This window comes from Hippoglossus hippoglossus, chromosome 22, assembly GCF_009819705.1.
Source record: "Hippoglossus hippoglossus isolate fHipHip1 chromosome 22, fHipHip1.pri, whole genome shotgun sequence".
NCBI lineage: Eukaryota > Metazoa > Chordata > Actinopteri > Pleuronectiformes > Pleuronectidae > Hippoglossus > Hippoglossus hippoglossus.
In genome coordinates, this window is record NC_047172.1 from 9,837,987 (window position 1) to 9,856,315 (window position 18,329).

Sequence of the window (18,329 nt, forward strand, 5' to 3'; positions counted from 1 at the left end):
CAGCCGCATCCTGTGTTTCCACCTCCTGTGTGTTGTTGTTGAAATCTTGGCATGATATTAAAACAACAGGCGAGGTATGAAAAGGAAAAAACTATCAAACACTTTACAGAGTTCAACAAAATTAAAGAATAATGCGAGTAACACGAAAACAAATGCGCACGTTTGCATCAGGATGTTTACAGTTGTACTTAATCTCAACCATGAGAGCCTTCAATTTGTAAAATTCTAAATGCTGCATGAAAAACCAGAGTCCACAGAACTTTTAAAGTGTTTGAAACGTTTCATATCTCCGACAGTGGTCACCTTCAGGCTCGGGCTGTGACGACTGGCTGCCAGAGCAGGTGAGAGGAAACAAGTGGATTTCATATAGTCCAATTAAAAGAATAAAAATGAAAAGTCAATATGTGCAAATAAAAAAGAAAGAAACAGCGCGCAACAATATCATTATACCTGCATTAAAAAAACTAGATTATATATGCTTTTATTGTGAATGGGTCAGAGATTAAAGAGAAATGGTGAAGTAAAGTAGCAAACTTCCTCTAAAAGTTACTAGAAACCTCCAGACCAGCTCCTTTCATTAAACTCCCAGCTGTGTGTCAGGAGCAGCTCTATTACCTGTTTGTCTGTAATAGTCTGTGATACATCCTGCATCAAAGCATCAACTCATCATGAGCCGTACGTTAGTTACGTGTTACTTAACCCTCTGATTTTGACTCTTATTTTTAAATTTCACAGCATGTATCCAACTAGGATCCACTAATAGCAGAATTAATCTTTTTTGATACTAGCCGTCTACACAGTGGCAATCAGGGTATGGAGCTGTTGGGGATACACACGCTCAACCAGTAGTGAGTCAGTCTCTGTTGTCTAATAGCTATCTGCTTATGAATGCAGATAAATTAAAAACCTGATGGCTGCATAACAGACTGGTTACCTGCGTGCAACAAAGGCCTGCTCAGACGTGATCGGCCAAACTAGAAACAGAAAAGACCCCCAAACTCTTGCAGAATCTGAGAAGTAATGATTTTAGAGCAGCATCGGATGCGTGCGTTGATGGCTTTGAGTAATTGTGATATTTATCATTTGGAGGGCGACCTCGTGCTAATGTGGTGTGACCTTTCAGTGCAGCAACTTTTTTGCTCATGTCATCTACACCCCCGATTTGCCAGAAGTCTTTTGCTGCAGATGAGAGAAATGGTAAGAGTGAGATTCTCCACATGCCCTGCAGCCATCTGTGACTCCTTCTTAATGAAGTTGTGTTCTCCAGAGGGGACAGAGGAACCTCTCTCTCTGTCCCTGAGAAGAAAAGATAAATGATGATACTGTATAATCATCTATGTCTGTCCCCACGTGTGTGTATGAGTGTGTGTGTACATGTGTGTGCCCCCCCCCCCCCAAGTCATTATTCTTCATTATCCTTCTATTATTCATTACTCATTCATTATTCTGTGCGTACCGCTGGCTAAAGTCAGTCCTCGCTTCTCACCACAGACGCCACTGTGGCCCTCCTGCTAGTCATCAGACAGTGCAATAATGGGATGAAGTTTATGTGATGTGTGTGTGTGTGAAGTTAATCTTTGTCTTTACCTTCTTGGATAAGTGCGAAAAACATATTTCACAAAGTAGTCAATTGACCCCCCTCTGTGAAGAGTGACTCTACAGCTCTCTAGGGGGCAGCATCGACCCAACAGTCGAAGAAGAGGGTTTGTGGCCAGAAGAAGGAGAACTGGATTCCTCTGGACTAAGCAGCTCTAAGTCAGTATTTGACAGTTTCCTTATGATAAATAATGTCTAATCTTTACTTCCTCATACATGTGTGAGCGTGGCACCAATAGGTGAGATTAATGGTTTTATATTCCACCTAAAGTCAATTTTTTGTTCACATTTAGTTATTTTCCTATGTGTATATTTGTTTGGGGAGCTTTTATTTTGTTCAATGTATTCTTGTTGTGGGACCTTTGACATTTTGGTGATGTCACTTCCCGCTGATTTCCTCATTTAGTGCAGGCTATGCTGAGAAGGGGGGGGTGGGGGGGTAAGAGGACATCGATGCTCTTGTTCAGTGGTGTTTGGAGAAATTTTGTATATCGTGCACTCATTGTTTCCCACAATGCATTGTGAAAAGTAGTGTTCAACCGATGGTCACTAACTGAGCAATACCTACAATCATGCATTGTGCTCGTGGCAGAGAGACGAGAGGAGAGAGAGCAGCAGGAACAGCCCGACTGAAATGTTTTTTCCTTTTCTGATGAGAACCCTAAATAGTGCTCTACATAGAAGACCCTGTATAGTAAAGTAGAGGTGAGTGAATGAGTGATTTCAGACACATCACAGACTTAATGGATGATTGAACACAGGTCAAAACACATGAGGACAGATACTGACAATCACAAGGGAGGTAACACAGGAAGTAAAGGGACCAATTACGAGACACAGGTGGAACAGGGAGGGAGGTGAATGTCAAAATAAAACAGGAACCAATACAAAGTACATGAGGGATCCAATGATGAGGAGGGCCAGCCCAGTCCTGACCCAGTGGAGGTGGTGGGACGGAGGAGGATTGACAACCAGTCCCACCCCCTGCAGGACACTACCACAGCACTGGGCAGCTCCTTCAGCGACAGACTGATCCACCCTAAGTATCTGAAGGAGAGGTATCGCTGGGTCGTTCCTTCCTGCAGCAGTGAGACTGTACAACCACATGCACCTTTAATGGACTCCTGCACTTTAACTCAGGTATCACTTTTTAACTGTGCAATATTCATTTCTGTCTGTGAAATCCAATGGCTATGTGCAATCCATTTCACCGTACCGTCACCGTATTGCATTATTATTATTTACTTATGTTAATTCCTGACTGCCCTCTTACTGCTGTAAAGTTGCAAATTTCCCCAATAATAAAGGATTCATATTATAATATAATCTTTGTATAATATAAAATAAACATGAGAAAATCCATAAAGATAAATGTAAAACAAAAACCAAAAGATTCCTTCAAGTTTGAGTTCTTATACCTGGGCAGAATCTTGTCCCCTAAGTCCTATTTCATCACGTAAAATACATGGTAAAACTGGATTTTCCATTTTCCTGAGCACCGACAGGCCCGAGTCTGTGTTTCCTCTCACTGGAGGCTTTAACTGGACAAACGACCAACCACTGGGTGGTGCTCAGTACCCATAGTTTCCAGCTCTTGCTATTTGTTCATGCACCAAAGCCTCAGAATGCACAGTCGCTCTTTTGTGATCCCCAACCATCGGTCTGCAATTGTAGCTCCTTGATATGCGGTGACAACAGGTCATGTTCCTATAACTGCACCGTTAATGAGGAAAACCATCAGGCAGGGTTTGCAGCAAACTGGAAGATTAAAAAGAAATTGTTAGTTCACATCAGAAATTCTTACCTTGCAGAAATATTTAGATATGTGCAGCTCAACAAGCATTTCAGATTTTTAATCTAGACAAAGTGATGTTAATCCAGTTTTAGTCACAGTCAGCTTCTTTGGTTAAGTGTAATAACATCTCTACATTTTCGATGATTAGGACTATTTTCTGCTTTACAGGTTAATTTCCTGATTAAAATAATTCACGATTTGTCTCCAGCTAAAAACCAGACACTTGCTTTCAGCGTCAGTGAGACAGTCTCTGGCTCTGGGGCTCCTTTTTTATTTTTTTTGTCACACTTGAATTGCTGTTCCTGTCCTCCAGTGCTTTCCGTTTGTTTGTGTGCTTTGAACATTAGCCCTATGGGGGGTTACGCTCACTTCATTATGAGGAAAACACATTATTATGTCGCTGAGTGGAGAAAGCATCAGATTCAGTGAGAGATTTCCTCTCTGCTTTTGATGACCCAAATGAAATATGAAGGAATTGTGGTGTGTATGTGGCATCTGTGTGTGTATGTGTGTGTGTGGGCAGAAAGACGACGAAGTGCACTCATCCCTGCATCATTTTTTGATGGATACGTTTCCTCCCTCCTCTTGTCATGCGTTGGTTGTCACGGTGATGACGAGTGGCTTCCTTCTGGTTTTCTGGCGGGCAGGATGTGACAGTTGTACGGGCAGCTGCCAGCATGCATCTCACTGCTCTTCCTCCTATAGACTCTATTACTGTCCCAGTTTAAATGACAAACTCCTCACTTATTGCACCTTTTTTTACCAGTTCTCTCCTCAGACGCCGTCTTAAACCATGAATATTATTTCTTCTCCCTCCTCTCAGCTGACCTGCCGGGCCCTCTCGGTGCTTCAGAAATAATAACAGCACTGAGGACGGCAACAGCAGTGACAAGAGCTATTACAACGTCGCCCGACACAGCAACAGAGGACAGACAGCACTCAACTCCAGATGGGCGCTTCCTGTGCCAGGCAGGAAATGGCACTGAGCTCCCTTGCCATCATATTTCATTTTAGCAGGGAAGGGAGATGATCATCGCTTCATCTTCGGCACATCCATTCCTCCCAACGGGTGAGCTGTAAATTCATTTCAGTCTTTTTGTTCTCCTTGTCTGCATGGATCCCTCTGGGGTTGTTGTCATCAGCGGTGAGAAATACCGGGCGTTTAATATCCAATATTTAGCCCCAGAGCCTTTCCTCTCTACTCCGCTCTGGCGCGACCTGTCTGACCATGGACAGATGTGCATAAACACGTGTGCTCATGTGCAGAGGAACACTAATTTAAATGCACAATGACATAACACCGAAGCCCTGCAAACAAAATAAACTATTTGAAATTATGCTCATTAAATAGCCAGTGATTTTACAAATGAAGATGAATTCTGCAGCTGTAGAGAAGTTTTTATTTTTAAACCCAAATGTCAGTGTACTTATGCTGAGTGCTTCCCAGCCTGTGACAATGCTAGTATAGTTTCTTCTGGCTCTGGAGGAGCTTTCCAAAGTCCTAGAAAATAACAAATAATTATCTTGAGGAATGCTTGAAATGTCACAGTCTGGAGGCATTGAGTTTGAAAGACGGGAGCATTCAACAGGCACGGAGGGTCTAATACATCCATCCATTCATTATCCTATTAACTTATCTCTTTGAGGGTCGTAGGGGGGGCTGGAGCCAATTCCAGCGGCCAGGTCATCGCCAGCGTATCGCAGGACCAGCATATAGAGACCTAGCCCCCTTGCTTTCACATACACAGACAATTTAGATGAGGGTCTGATGAAAAATGTTAATAAGCTGCATTATGGGAGATGTATGATTTAGCTGTTTGGAATCTTGACTCATACTAGGAACTAAATGTTATGATACTAAGTTCTGAGTTCTAAAGTGGGAGTTGTTTATATCATTTTCATCCCATTGGATCATTACATCCTTCAGATTTAGATGCAGACAACAAACGGCCTCAGGCAAAAACAGAGACAGATTATAGGAAACAAAGGTTCCTGGCCTGAGTTGAACCCCGGGTGTTGAAATCATGGTATGTGTCTAAATGACTTTGGCATTTAAGGGAAAACTGGTGTTATAAATATGATACATTCACAAAAACAGAGCTAGCAGTTCAGTTCTGTTTAGTGTATATATAATCACACATCACAATCAATCTGTTAATCATCATATTCATCCTTCCACCAAGTTTCATGGAAATCCGTCCAGTAGTTTTTGTGTCATCTTATTCACAAACACACAAAACCACAACAAACGGACAGGGGTGGAAACACAACCTACATACACCTGTGTACCTTACAAATATAAAATGTCTGTGTGTGTGTGTGTGCGTTTGTGTGCGTGTGTTGTGCCGTGCAGAGGATGTGCTCAGTTCTGCTGGATAGGCCCTGTGTTGAACAGATGTCGCAGACACTGATACAGTCCCTGAGCAGGAACAAATTACAGGCCGATACACACACGAGCATGTTGATACACACACACACACACACACACACACACACACACACACACACACACACACACACACACACACGCCACAAATTTAACCTTCAGATTACAGATGGCCCCTATCAGAGACTGCTGGCTGGATTTGCAAGATGTAAATACTGAAGGGGTAATCCAGCACAGGGCTGGGGGGTAAAACATGAGGCAGGACGGGTACCAAATGGCAGATGTCTATGTTTGTGTGTGTGTGTGTGTGTGTGTGTGTGTGTGTGTGTGTGTGTGTCACTGACATTAGGATTATGTCTGTTTTTGATGCATCTCTGATGTTTTGTTCCCAACACAAAATGCAGGTGGATAACAGCCCTCAAGAAACAGCCGGGCTTCATCTCCCCCTTTTTCTTCACACTCTTGCAATTGCTTGTGAACTTCCATAATTAGTTAATGGAGACCTGCTCTCAGCCTGACCTTGAGGAGCACGTGAGCGGCGAGAGAATGTGAGCGTCACTGCTTTCAACCTGGATTTCCCCGTGGTTGTGTCTGCTGAGTAATATCAGACAGACAGGGAGGAAGAGAGGAAGAAACAAACTGTGAAAGACAGAAAAAGAGACAGTGAGGACTCGTTTAATTCTAAAAACTCGCAGAGGTCACAAGCCAATCGAGCTGCCAAGCCGTGATATGATGTTCCGTCCTGGGGAACATTCTCCCCCTCCTCCTCTTCCTCTCCTCTCCTTCCTCTTCCTACCACGCGCCTTTTGTCCTTGCAAATTCATCTCTTTGCACGTCATTAGCAAGCTGGCGCCTAATGAATTTCTTATCTCTCCGAATTCAGTGGCTGTCGCGATAACATTTATTGTTTTCAGTTTTTACTATTCCCCGCACTGGAGGCAGGGGTGAGCGTGCGGCACAGAGGGGAAACAACTGAAAGAGTGAGACGGGCAGATATTTTTGATATTTCAACAGACAGACAGAAGGAGAGAAAAAAAAAACACAGAGGTGTCAGCAGTGGTGTGAATATGACTGTATATTTAAGTTTAAAATGTGAACATAAATGAAGGTATTAAAACGCGTGTGCTGTAGAGGCGGATGGCAGCACACTGGGAGGGAAACAGTACATGGAGAGGCGTCGAGAAGAACAGGTGGCGGGAATGACAGAATGAGGAGATGAGGAAATAGAAAAAAAAGGGAAGAGAAACAAACGAGTGGATGAACCTTTTAGGAAAGAAAGAAAGAAAAAAAGAAAACCATACATAACTACAAAAAATAGGTGCCACTGATTGTAAACTGCCAGGGGATGGAGGAGGAGAAGCTTAGAGATGATTAAACAAGGGGAGAGAAAAGGTTCGGAGTCGAAGGACAGAGCAGTGGCAGATGGGAGTGTTCCGGTCTGTTACTAATGTTCCTCGGAAGAATTAGAGTCCAGGAAGAGGGTGTACACACACACACACACACACACACACACACACACACACACACACACACACACACACACACACACACACACACACACACACACACACACACACACACACACACACACACACTGTCAATTCAGTATAGGTGTCAGCGTGGACCCCTGTAAACATCAGCAACCCCCTGCTGGCTCTCCCTCAGCAGTACTTAGTGACTTACTGACCCATGCAACCCCTCACACACACCGGCACCAGCCCCTGTGGTAGCGCATGGTCGATCCAAAGTGTCACCTCGCTAAATAGTGGAACACACACACACACACACACACACACACACACACACGCACACACGCACACACGCACACACACACACACACACACACACACACACACACACACACACACACACACACACACACACACACACACACACATTGACGCTGTAAGTGTTAAGCACACTCTTCTGACACCTTCCCTGATAACAGAATGCATGTGCGGTGTGATGTGAGGGGGCGAGGGAGGGATTGAGGTAGGAAACGAGGAAAAGGGAGGTCGGGTAGGGAGCTGATGGCAGCTGTGTCAAAACAAGGCCTCAGTCGAGCACTTCAGTTGTGTTTAATGTACAAAGAGAAAAGTAACACGATTGTGGCGTGTTTTTCTGTAGAATAACACAATGATGAACTGATCCAAGACCTAAATTTTACTTGTTGAATAGTTAAAAGCTGTAAAAATCCTTTTAAAGATGTAGTACGTAAGAATTGTTAATTAAAATATCTTAAAATGTTACACTTACATTATCCAACAATGTTCCCAACAAACCCAGAGAAATCCCTCATTTTATTCACACAGTGGTAATGAGAAATCAAAATAGTTTAGCGTGACTACTTTTAAATGAAACATTTATTTATTTAAGAGGATGCTCAGGAGGAAGAGGAGGGGCAGGAGGAGGAGGAGGAAGAGGAAGATGAAGATGATCCTCCCATTCCCATGAAGAGGGAGAGGAAGGCGGGTAACAAGGGTTTTCTTATATCAACTCTCGGTACTCCTTTGTTTCTGAGGATATGTAAAATGGCTGGTGGTTATTTACTGTGTGTAAGGATAAACAAAAAGTCAGAATTGGCTCTGCCCATGTTTTACAAATTGTGTCTGGCTTCACTCCACAGTGCTAAAAGAAAATAAAAGTGGCAGGAACAAAGAACACGTTTAGTTCTTCTTCAGTAAGTACCTGCTGTTTAATAATCTATTGGAATTTCTACTAATATTCAGATTTACATGCCAAATGAAAGACAAAATACTTTCCAATGAACTGAGGCTCAGGGTGTAAATAATCTGAATCTACTTGAACTGTGGAAAAAATATATTAGGCGTTTATTCATTTATTTTCTAGAAAAAAATATAAATTACCTAAGAAATCATCAGTTGAGGCATATGATTGTTAGTTGTAGCTTTAATAAATCAAGTCAAATATTTGCCCTCATTAAAATGAACAGGATTCTATTTCTTCTTCTTCTTTCTCCAGGCGGTCGAGTCGTGGTTGAAGAGTTCCGCTCACCGAGGATCACCATGAACCTGAAGCTGGGGCCGGCACTCAGACTCTGTGCCCACATCAACTCTCTGAAAGATGCATGTTTCATGTCGGTGAACTCATTTACTCTGGACTCTTTATTACTCTGGAATGTGGATTGTGTTCCCTTGTTTTTTCAGTTTTTCTCTTTTGTGTTTTTGGAGAACTGTGGACTTTTGGTATTTTGTTTTGTGAAGGACATGGAAATGGTTCCTACAAATCTTTGTATCATTTGTAAACAAGAGAACAACTTAAAATAGACATTGTTACACAAAAGATGCTGTGAAATCTTCAAGATTTACAGAACAGATGTTTGCCTAATATCGTGATTTTTACATTTAACATCAGCAAACAGTTAAATTAAATATGAAAACTAACTGATGACAATGTAGTTTATTATTATTATTATTACTATTATAGTATTGTCATAATTAATATATAAATAAGACCAAATGGAAAAAAGTTAAGAAACATTGTTTGTTTCTGTTGCTGTGTTGTGTTGTTGTGAATAGTAGCACACTAAATGAATCACACTGATTTGTTTCACTCCAAAACTGTGTTAATTGATCAAGGCCATGAATCCTGTATCTATATTCAGAAAGACAGAGGTAGATGTTACTGTACTAGTTAGATTTATTCACAAAATGTAACATATTTACAACATTCACATCATTAAAATATTTATAATATTGTCCAAAGGGGGAACGGGTGAGGGGGCGGGGGCAAGGAGGGAAGGAGTGGGTGTGGTAAGAATGGGTGGAAGGAAAAGGCTGAGACGTTTCAGAACAAACGTCTAATCATCGTTCTCTTCTTTGAGCACTGAATACCACAGGAATCAAAGATAAGCAGCAGAAAACACAAAACAAGCCAGCAACAATATTCCCACATTTGTCATAAAAGCAACAGAAACCAGCACAGAAAACAGCACATTATCAACATTTAACAGCAGCAACTTCATATTATACAGTGGTTTCATTTCAAACTTAAATTATGAGCCTGAATTGTATCGGTTAGCATGCTAGGTAAATACAGAGAGAGAGTGAGACATGACTTACCTCAGTCAAGGTCAGAGTGCAATAGCAACTGTCATAAACTTTAACAGTATTTAAGGCAATCAACAGCCAATCAGTGGTCTCCTATCAAAGTTGTCCAATCAGATTCATCCTGTTGTCACAACAACAATGGAGGTATTGAGGGAGTGTCCCTGTCAATCAAAGTCAGCTTCTATTTCAAATCTTAGCATCTGGTTGCTATGGTGATGAAAACACCTACTGATGAGGAAGTTTTGTGATCATTTATTTCAGAATATACTTTTGTTCTTACTAAGATATTTTGATGACTATATTTGATTTACATTTGAAATAATAATGTTATGAATAATAACTAAATATTATATAATGTTATTTAATGCTATTTAATTATATGTTTAAAACTCTTGAAAGCTCACTAACTGAATGCATCTGTTCTCTCCCCACTAGGAAGAGACAAATCTAAACTCTGAGTGCAGCACTCAAACAACTATACTTCAAAAACTATAAGTCCTATCTATGAAATAAAGACAGCGGGAGAATCCCAAGACTTTGCCGAACACACAGATATATTTGGGATTTGTGAGAGTAAAAAAATGGGACCGTGGGAGTGAGTTATGCGAGTTGATGCTCCTTCCAGAAATGTTTTCTCTGAAATAACATTAGACCCAATGGAGAGGAATTGGTTTTTCCTGAAAGGAGCTACACACCTCATGTAATGTGCTCCTAGCATTAGCTTAAGCTCCCGTCAACTTGTCCTTAAACACATTCAAACTCCCCATAAACCAATTAAAACTCCCCAGGAAAAAAAAGCATTTTTTGAAATAAATGACTGGGAAAACTTCCCTCATCAATCGCCATGGCAACCAGATGCTTTGATATGAATTTGAATCTGAATTTGATTGGCAGTGATGGCAGTTGTTTTTTTTTGACTTTGTCTTAAATACTATTGTTAAATACCAAGATTAATCTCCCCACTGTTACAAAAATCCCGTCGTTTGGTAGAATAACATGTGAAATGTGAAAATATCCTGGTGCTAAAGATGTGTTTTCCACAATGCCTCGCTCTGCTTGGCCTAGGCGACCTAACGCTACTTAGCATCACGCTATCACGTATCACTAATTCATTTAAATAGCAACTTAAAATGATAAGAATACCACAGGAATCAAAGATAAGCAGCAGAAAACACAAAACAAGCCAGCAACAATATTCCCACATTTGTCATAAAAGCAACAGAAACCAGCACAGAAAACAGCACATTATCAACATTTGAGACGTGACTTACCCCAGTCAAGGTCAGAGTGCAATAGCAACTGTCATAAACTTGAACGTATTTAAGTTAATCAACAGCCAATCAGAGGTCTCCTATCAAAATTGTCCAATCAGATTCATCCTGTTGTCACAGCAACAATGGAGGTGTTGAGGGAGTGTCCCTGTCAATCAAAATCAGCTTCTATTTAAAATCTTAGCTTCTGGTTGCTATGGTGATGAAAACACCTACTGATGAGGAAGTTTTGCGATCATTTATTTCAGTAAAAACTTTTTTTTTTACTGAGATATTTTGATTTACATTTGAAATAATAATGTTATGAATAATAACTCAATATTATATAATGTTATTTAATGCTATTTAATTATATGTTTAAAACTCTTGAAAGCTCACTAACTGAATGCACCTGTTCTCTCCCCACTGGGAAGAGACAAATCTAAACTCTGAGTGCAGCACTCAAACAAATATAATTCAAAAAGTAGGCCTATCTGTGAAATAAAAACACAAAATTTAGGAAAATATTACTTGTTGAATAGTTAAAAGCTGTAAAAATATTTTTAAAGATGTAGTACGTAAGAATTGTTCATTACAATAACTTAACATTTTATACTTCCATTATCCAACAATGTTTCCAACAAACCCAGAGAAATCCCTTATTTTACTCAAAGAAACAGGACGTTTCATTTGAGTCGACTTTTAATTGCGTCATGCCTGCAGCATCTGATCTCTAAAAACAAAGAGAGGTGCCCTACATCCCCCACAATACCCTGACAGCAGTGTGACGGTACACTCCAACTTACTGTATCGAATAGACAACACTGCAGAGGTCATTGGACACAATATCAGCGCTTTATTTAGAGTGTAAAACGTATTAACCTGCTCTGTGCTCTGACCCGTTTCAAGGGAAGAAAGAAAGAAAACATAATTCAGAGATCGATAAGTTGAAGGACAAGCGGCAATGAGTGTGAAGAGATGTGGCAGATACACACACACACACACACACACACACACACACAGACACACACACACACACACACACACACACACACACACACACACACACACACACACACACACCATAGACCGTATATGAAGACAGATGACATGGCGGCTCCCCAACAGTAAAGCCAAAGCATCTCTATCACCTGACAGATGGGACACGGACTGAACTCCACATCAAATAAACTTTCCTCATAGATGGTTTCTGCCATTTAAGGTTGTTCTTATCACACTGATGTATGTTCAAGTGTTTATTTTTCTTTTGGTTTGGTTTGGTTTTAATTAGTTATTTGATGCTATAAAACGTCATGTGTGAAAGCTGAGTCTGACTCGCGATTGGTCGAGCGTATATATTGTCCTCAGGACCTCAATATCCCGGTGCCCCCCCCCCGATTACTACTGTCCAGACTTTGAGACCAAAAGTGCAGGATGACAGTATTCGTATCTCAGATATTTTGGCTTCATTTCTGGATTTTAAAGAAGAAAGGATTCATTTGTAATTCATTGGTAATTGTACATGAATGACTCAATAATCCCAGCAACACAGGCTTTGTTGGCCAACCTGTATGAAAACTTTTATGACCTATCGCCGCTGTCCTGCACCAGCAACTCCGACAGCCATTGTGCACGGAGCAGCGCGACTACACAAGGACCCAGAAGCTTCATTACACTCCCAGTCTCAGTACACCCAGCCAGAAAGCAGCCACCATGTTGCTCAGCGCTGCTGTGCCTGCCAACTGTCCACATGTCCTGGGCATGGCTGGAGTGGGCACCGGCTACAGAGAGACACTTAACTGCCTCAGCAGGAACATCAGGAGCACAATTCCGCTGGCTGTCCCCGCGCATATGGCGCTGTTTTTCATTTTTAGGTGTATGCAGCGCAAATGAGAAGAGAGAGAGAGAGAGAGACAACGAGATGTGTCGAGGCGAGGAATGGATGAGGAGAAAGCGAGGGGAAGACAGAAGCAAGATGGAGGGTTTGGTGGAGAGCGATGGCCAAAGTGAGAAAGACTGAGAGACAGAGATGGAAAACCGAAGTGGCAAGAAATGAGTAATTGAGGGAGATAGAGAGAAAAGGGTTGAGAGGGTGTGAAATGCGAGACGAGAGTTTAATTTGTTTTCTGGCAGTGTCGTGCCGTCACAGAAATGTGTTTACCAGCCCCTACTTTGCCATTAGTGACACTCGGGCGCTCCTGTAGAAGAAACCAAATAGGTTCATAACTGCCTCATGTATCCTCCAAATGTCCCCATAGCTCTCCGTCTGTTGGACTGTGTCCGTCCGTATGTCTCCTTTCCTCTCGTCATCCATCCCCCTCTCTGTCTCCCTCTGTGTCCCTCTGTCTTCCATCTCTCTCTCTTGCGTCTGTTTTCTTGTGCTCCTGTCTGTTCTCTCCTTGTATTCGGCCTTTCTCCAAGTTTGAACCGCTGCCGGTTGTCGTGATGGGAGGCTGACCCAGAAGTGCCACAGTGCAATGGAGGGCGGAGGAGTGGAGAGCATGCAAATGAGAGACAGCAGGACGCATACAGATGCTGTGTCCAATTTTAGGGACTGCCTCCTTTGACAGATGTTGCCTACCAGGGTGTAGCCTCCCAAAACGAGACGACCTGTGGAAGATTCATCATAGCATCATGAGTGTCCTCTCACAGGCTTGTCCGTGGCAGTTTGAAAAAATATCTTACTCACTAGTGTAACAGTTTAAACTTACAGTTTTGTGAGACTCTACTTAGACACACTTTGAGTGAAATCTCAAAGACAATAATAACGTGGTGATGTACATCAGCTACCCGGTTAGCTACCTAACATACCCTAAAAATCCAAATCATCTTTTGGAAAAATGTATTTAACCTGTACTTTTTAGTTTGACCCATGTCCCATCCACAAACATGAAGGAGGTGGGGGTTATGACCAAAACTGCAGTCTATGGGAAGCTACATGTATCATGTTGTCCATTTTTATTTACAGTCTATGGGTTTAACACGGTACCATCCAGTTTAGCATGCTAACCATTGCTAATTTTCACTAAACTTAAACTATAGCAGAGGCCAATGGGAATGTCCTTGTATGTATTTAATCATAAACATCTGATTATACCAAGAGTCATTGCAATCCATCTAATGGTTGGTGGGATTTTTCAGTCTGGACCAAAGTGATGAACACATATTACCATCTGACTAAGAGAGTGACATTACCATATAGAGCCATTGCTAAAATTAGAAGTAAAAATCAAAGTTCCCATATTTTACACATTTCCTGTGTTTCCTTTGAAGTTTTAATATCTTTAAGGCGATATATTTGTGGTGTTATGTACCAAAACTATCTCAATGTAGTTTTACACCCTCTCTCATGCTCTCTAGAGCTCTACAAGGCGTTTTGTGTCGGTCAGCCAATCAGAAGTGAGGCTTAGACAAAGCTGTGAAGCAGCTTATCCCTTTTTTTCTTTTTTTTCGGGGCTCCAACTCCCAGCAGTGGATATCATCCCTTAACTGTGAGTAAGCAAGTTTGCAGCTCACACAGTACGGCTGGTGTTCACTTTGAATGTAACTTGTGAAACAACATCTAGGATAAAATGTGATGCTTAAGACAAAGACAAGGTAACAAGATGGAACAACAGCATTAGAAAAGTTAAAAGTCGTTGGAGAGGCTGAACACAACACAAATTAGAGTCTATAGTAAAGATAAAATTAAAAGAGATTCCAATCCTGTAAGGTTGGACAGTGGGCCTTGCTGGGAGGCGATGACTGATTCGTAGTGACATCACCAAGTTCAGAAAATTCTGAAGGCACAGTTTCAGGTTGTGAGCCATTTCACTGTAAATTGAATATCTTGATACTTAAACAGTATTTTCTAAAGCACCTAAATCTGCTTTATAATTACAAAAGACATGGAAACATCGCTTTCTACAATAAAGGATATCTAAGCAAGTGCAACCTGGACAAAAAGGCAAAAAATAATCAGTATAAGTAAAACTCTGGGGCAGCGTTTTAGTCTGGAGGAGCAGAAACTGAGATGTTTGGAAAACAATGACATGGACAGTGACACTCACAATTGCTTGCTGATTGGGTCTTTTCGTCCGGCTCCTATAACATGACGCCCCTCCGGAAAAGAAAAAAACAGGCTATATGTAGTCTAAAAACACAGAAGTCATCGTCTTACGTTCACCACTGTGAACCGTCCTGTCAAAAGCAGCCTGGAGAGGAGAGGTGTGACCACACTTACACTGTGGCTGTTACTAAACTCTTAAGAGGTGTTAACTTTTGCTCATAATCTGGTGTCAGATCTGTCACCGAGCGCCACTCAAAGTGCTACACAGAAAATACCCTCTGTTAATATTTTAACAGCTCAAACAGCTGGAGATAAGGTAGAGTGACAAATACAGGTAAGGCAGAGTGAATCCGAGGGTCAACACAGGAGAGGAGAGTGGAGCCAGAGAGTGGAACTCCGAGGTCTTTTTTGAGTCAACATTCTGCATCGGCAGTGTTGACTTAAAGCTGTTGACTCAAGAGATGGAGATGAAATGAGGGAAGACAAAGGAGAGTGTCAAAAAGTATGAAATATGGTGTAAACTTGTTCATAAAAATGTACTGTGGTGGTATGTGGCCATCTGCATCTCTGCATGCATGTGAGTTTGCTCATGTGCCTCGGCGTACATTTGTGTGTGTGTGTGTGTGTGTGTGTGTGTGTGTGTGTGTGTGTGTGTGTGTGTGTGTGTGTGTGTGTGTGTGTGTGTGCTGAGCAGCTTGTGAATGGGAGGATTTAAGGAGGAAAAGTTGGAGCAGAAAGCTGCCGGAGGTAATCTTGTGGCCTACAGCTGATAACAGCTTTCCACCTGGAGCCTCTTAACAAAACGCCTGGACCACCATCAATCAGCCAAATGTCCTTCAGAGGGAGGGGGAGGGAGGGAGAGAGGGAGGGAGGGAGACGAAAAATGGCTGAAGTTTAGAGAAAAGAATTGTGATGTAGACATAGAAGTAATACTGCATGTATATGACAATATTTAATGATGGAAAAATGTGTTAACATACTTGGGGAACAACTTAACATGTTTAAAGCTGCATGCGGATGGTTTCAATTTACCAGGAGGCTCTGCACAGCATGTTAGAATATCTAGGAAAGTTTCTGAGTGGTGCACAAGGGACTTTTATCAAGTCTGAGAAAATTACTCAAGTGACTCCCTGGCTTCCCTTTAGGTATCTCAGCTTGCGCTTGAAAATGACTAATTCTTGACACAAAGCCTCTGAAAAAGTTGGTGTGTGGAGAATATAGTAACCTCTCAAAACACACAACCTGATTATAACGCAGTGATTGATCAGGTGATCAGATTAGAGAGAAAACTAACCAAGCTCTACCCGAACCCGAACCCGAACTGAGCCCAATGTTCTCCCTGTTTAACAGCATGTGGGGCATCACAAATCAACTAGATAGCCCAGCCAGTGTGACCCAACAGATGTATCTGCGGATGTTTTGAGCTATTTATCATTCTTCACGCAAATACTTTTATATTTTAATTCTATTACATCGATTATAGTAGAGACGGTCGGAAAAAGTGGGCTTTTATCCCTCTCTCTAAGACAGAAAGCCTCTTTGCCCCGCTTGTCCATTAGGGACAAGCTACAAATACTTTTGCCAATTGATGTTATCAAAAGATACTTTATCTTGAACTTGTTCATGATGAGAAAGAAACTTAACATGAGCTGAAGATCTTGTATGGGGCGGCAGTGTGGTGCAGTGGTTAGCACCGTTTTCTCTGGGTACCTTGGCTTCCTCCCAGTGTCCAAAGAGATGCACATTAGGTTTCCTGGACTCTCTAAATTGAACAGAGCTGTGAATTGGAGAGTGAATGGTTGTTTGTCTCTATATGTTGACCCTGCGATACACTGGCAGGTTGTACCTGCCTGTCGCCCTATGTCAGCTGGGATTGGCTCCACCCCCCCTACCACCCTTAAAAAAGGATAAACTACATAGATTATACATGGATGATGATCTTGTTTTTGCTGACCTCTATTGGTTAAACCTCTCACTTTGCTGCAGTGATGTAGAAGTGTGTCAGGACACTGTTGGTTGTGGTATAGGTGCATCACGGGTCATGCTGGGTGAGGTAAAAAACTACCAAACGTGAGACTAAACTGCTGCCGAGTTCTAAGTCTGGTTGTCTGCTGCAACATTTAAAATGCAAAAACAAAAATATTTTGGCCGCAAGAGTTTATTTGAATGCATGTCGTGAAACATCAAATGGCATAACTTTGTCTGTGTTAGTTTGTGTGTGTGTGTGTGTGTGTGTGTGTGTGTGTGTGTATGTGTGTGAGCATCTGTCCATCTATCTGGTCCTGGCCTAATGGGCCTTCAGCCTTTTCATAGCTGACAGGAAATCAATGACCCACTGGATAGACCCAATACTGGTGCCTCTGTGCATAGAGAGCGGGAGAGAGAGGGAGGGGGGGAATGAAGGCTGGTTGACCCACTGTAAAAATTGTGGATTCATGTCCGTGCCGTATGAGAAAGTCGTCACTCATCTCTGTTCGCTAAATGTTGATTTCAATTGTGTGCTCTAATCTTCCTGGGCGCTCTTGCTCGCACACAACCGCACGGTCAACGCACAGATTAGTGCACCACATGCACAATGCCATTTGTGTTACTGAAAAGCATCAGGCCCGGAGACTTGCCTCTCCACAATGGGGTCAGGTTAACCAGCTTACGCACAACTTCAGAGAGTCATTAGAGGACTGTCAGGCAACGGAGATGGAAATGAAAAGAAGAGATCAACAGAATGAAAGTGCAGATTGGGAACAGGCTCATTCTGGCAGTCATACGTGGTTCTTCCTGAATCTGAGACAAGGAGCGTGGGAGCCGTGTGAAAATCGGCAGTGAAGGTGTGAGCACACAAGTTAAATCTGAATTTTAGGTTCGGGAAAAAAAAGATGCAACTTTAATGATCCCTGTGGGGGAACGAGTTTGGTGCAAAGTAGCAAAAGTAATGATTCAATAGCAAAACTGGCTGAACAGAACATACGAAATAAGCAATAAAATAGCAGAGAAAATTGAAAATGAAAAAGGCAGGAATATTATTACTTCTGGTTTTCATATAGACAGCAAGGACTTTTTATGTAAAGTAGATTATGAAATCAGAAATATAATGAGAGAGATTATTCAGGTTTAATGTTTTCAGTCATATCCAATCACCTTCAACAGCAAAAGAAATAAGCCATGGAAATTTAATAGAATAAAGTTA

General features: G+C 41.8%; 1 long non-coding RNA gene across 2 annotated transcripts; it reads left to right on the forward strand.

The window, feature by feature from the left end:
• Window positions 1–2,474: 2,474 nt before the first annotated feature.
• LOC117756639 lies at window positions 2,475–15,146 on the forward strand. Of its 2 annotated transcripts, XR_004612827.1 has the most exons (4): window positions 2,475–2,736; window positions 4,215–4,460; window positions 6,182–7,258; window positions 15,137–15,146. It is a non-coding gene; the product is annotated as an uncharacterized LOC117756639 (long non-coding RNA). The 2 variants fall into 2 exon arrangements; XR_004612826.1 differs by lacking the exons at window positions 6,182–7,258; window positions 15,137–15,146 and adding an exon at window positions 8,760–8,820 and having other exon boundaries at window positions 2,487–2,736.
• The last annotated feature ends 3,183 nt before the right edge of the window (window positions 15,147–18,329 follow it).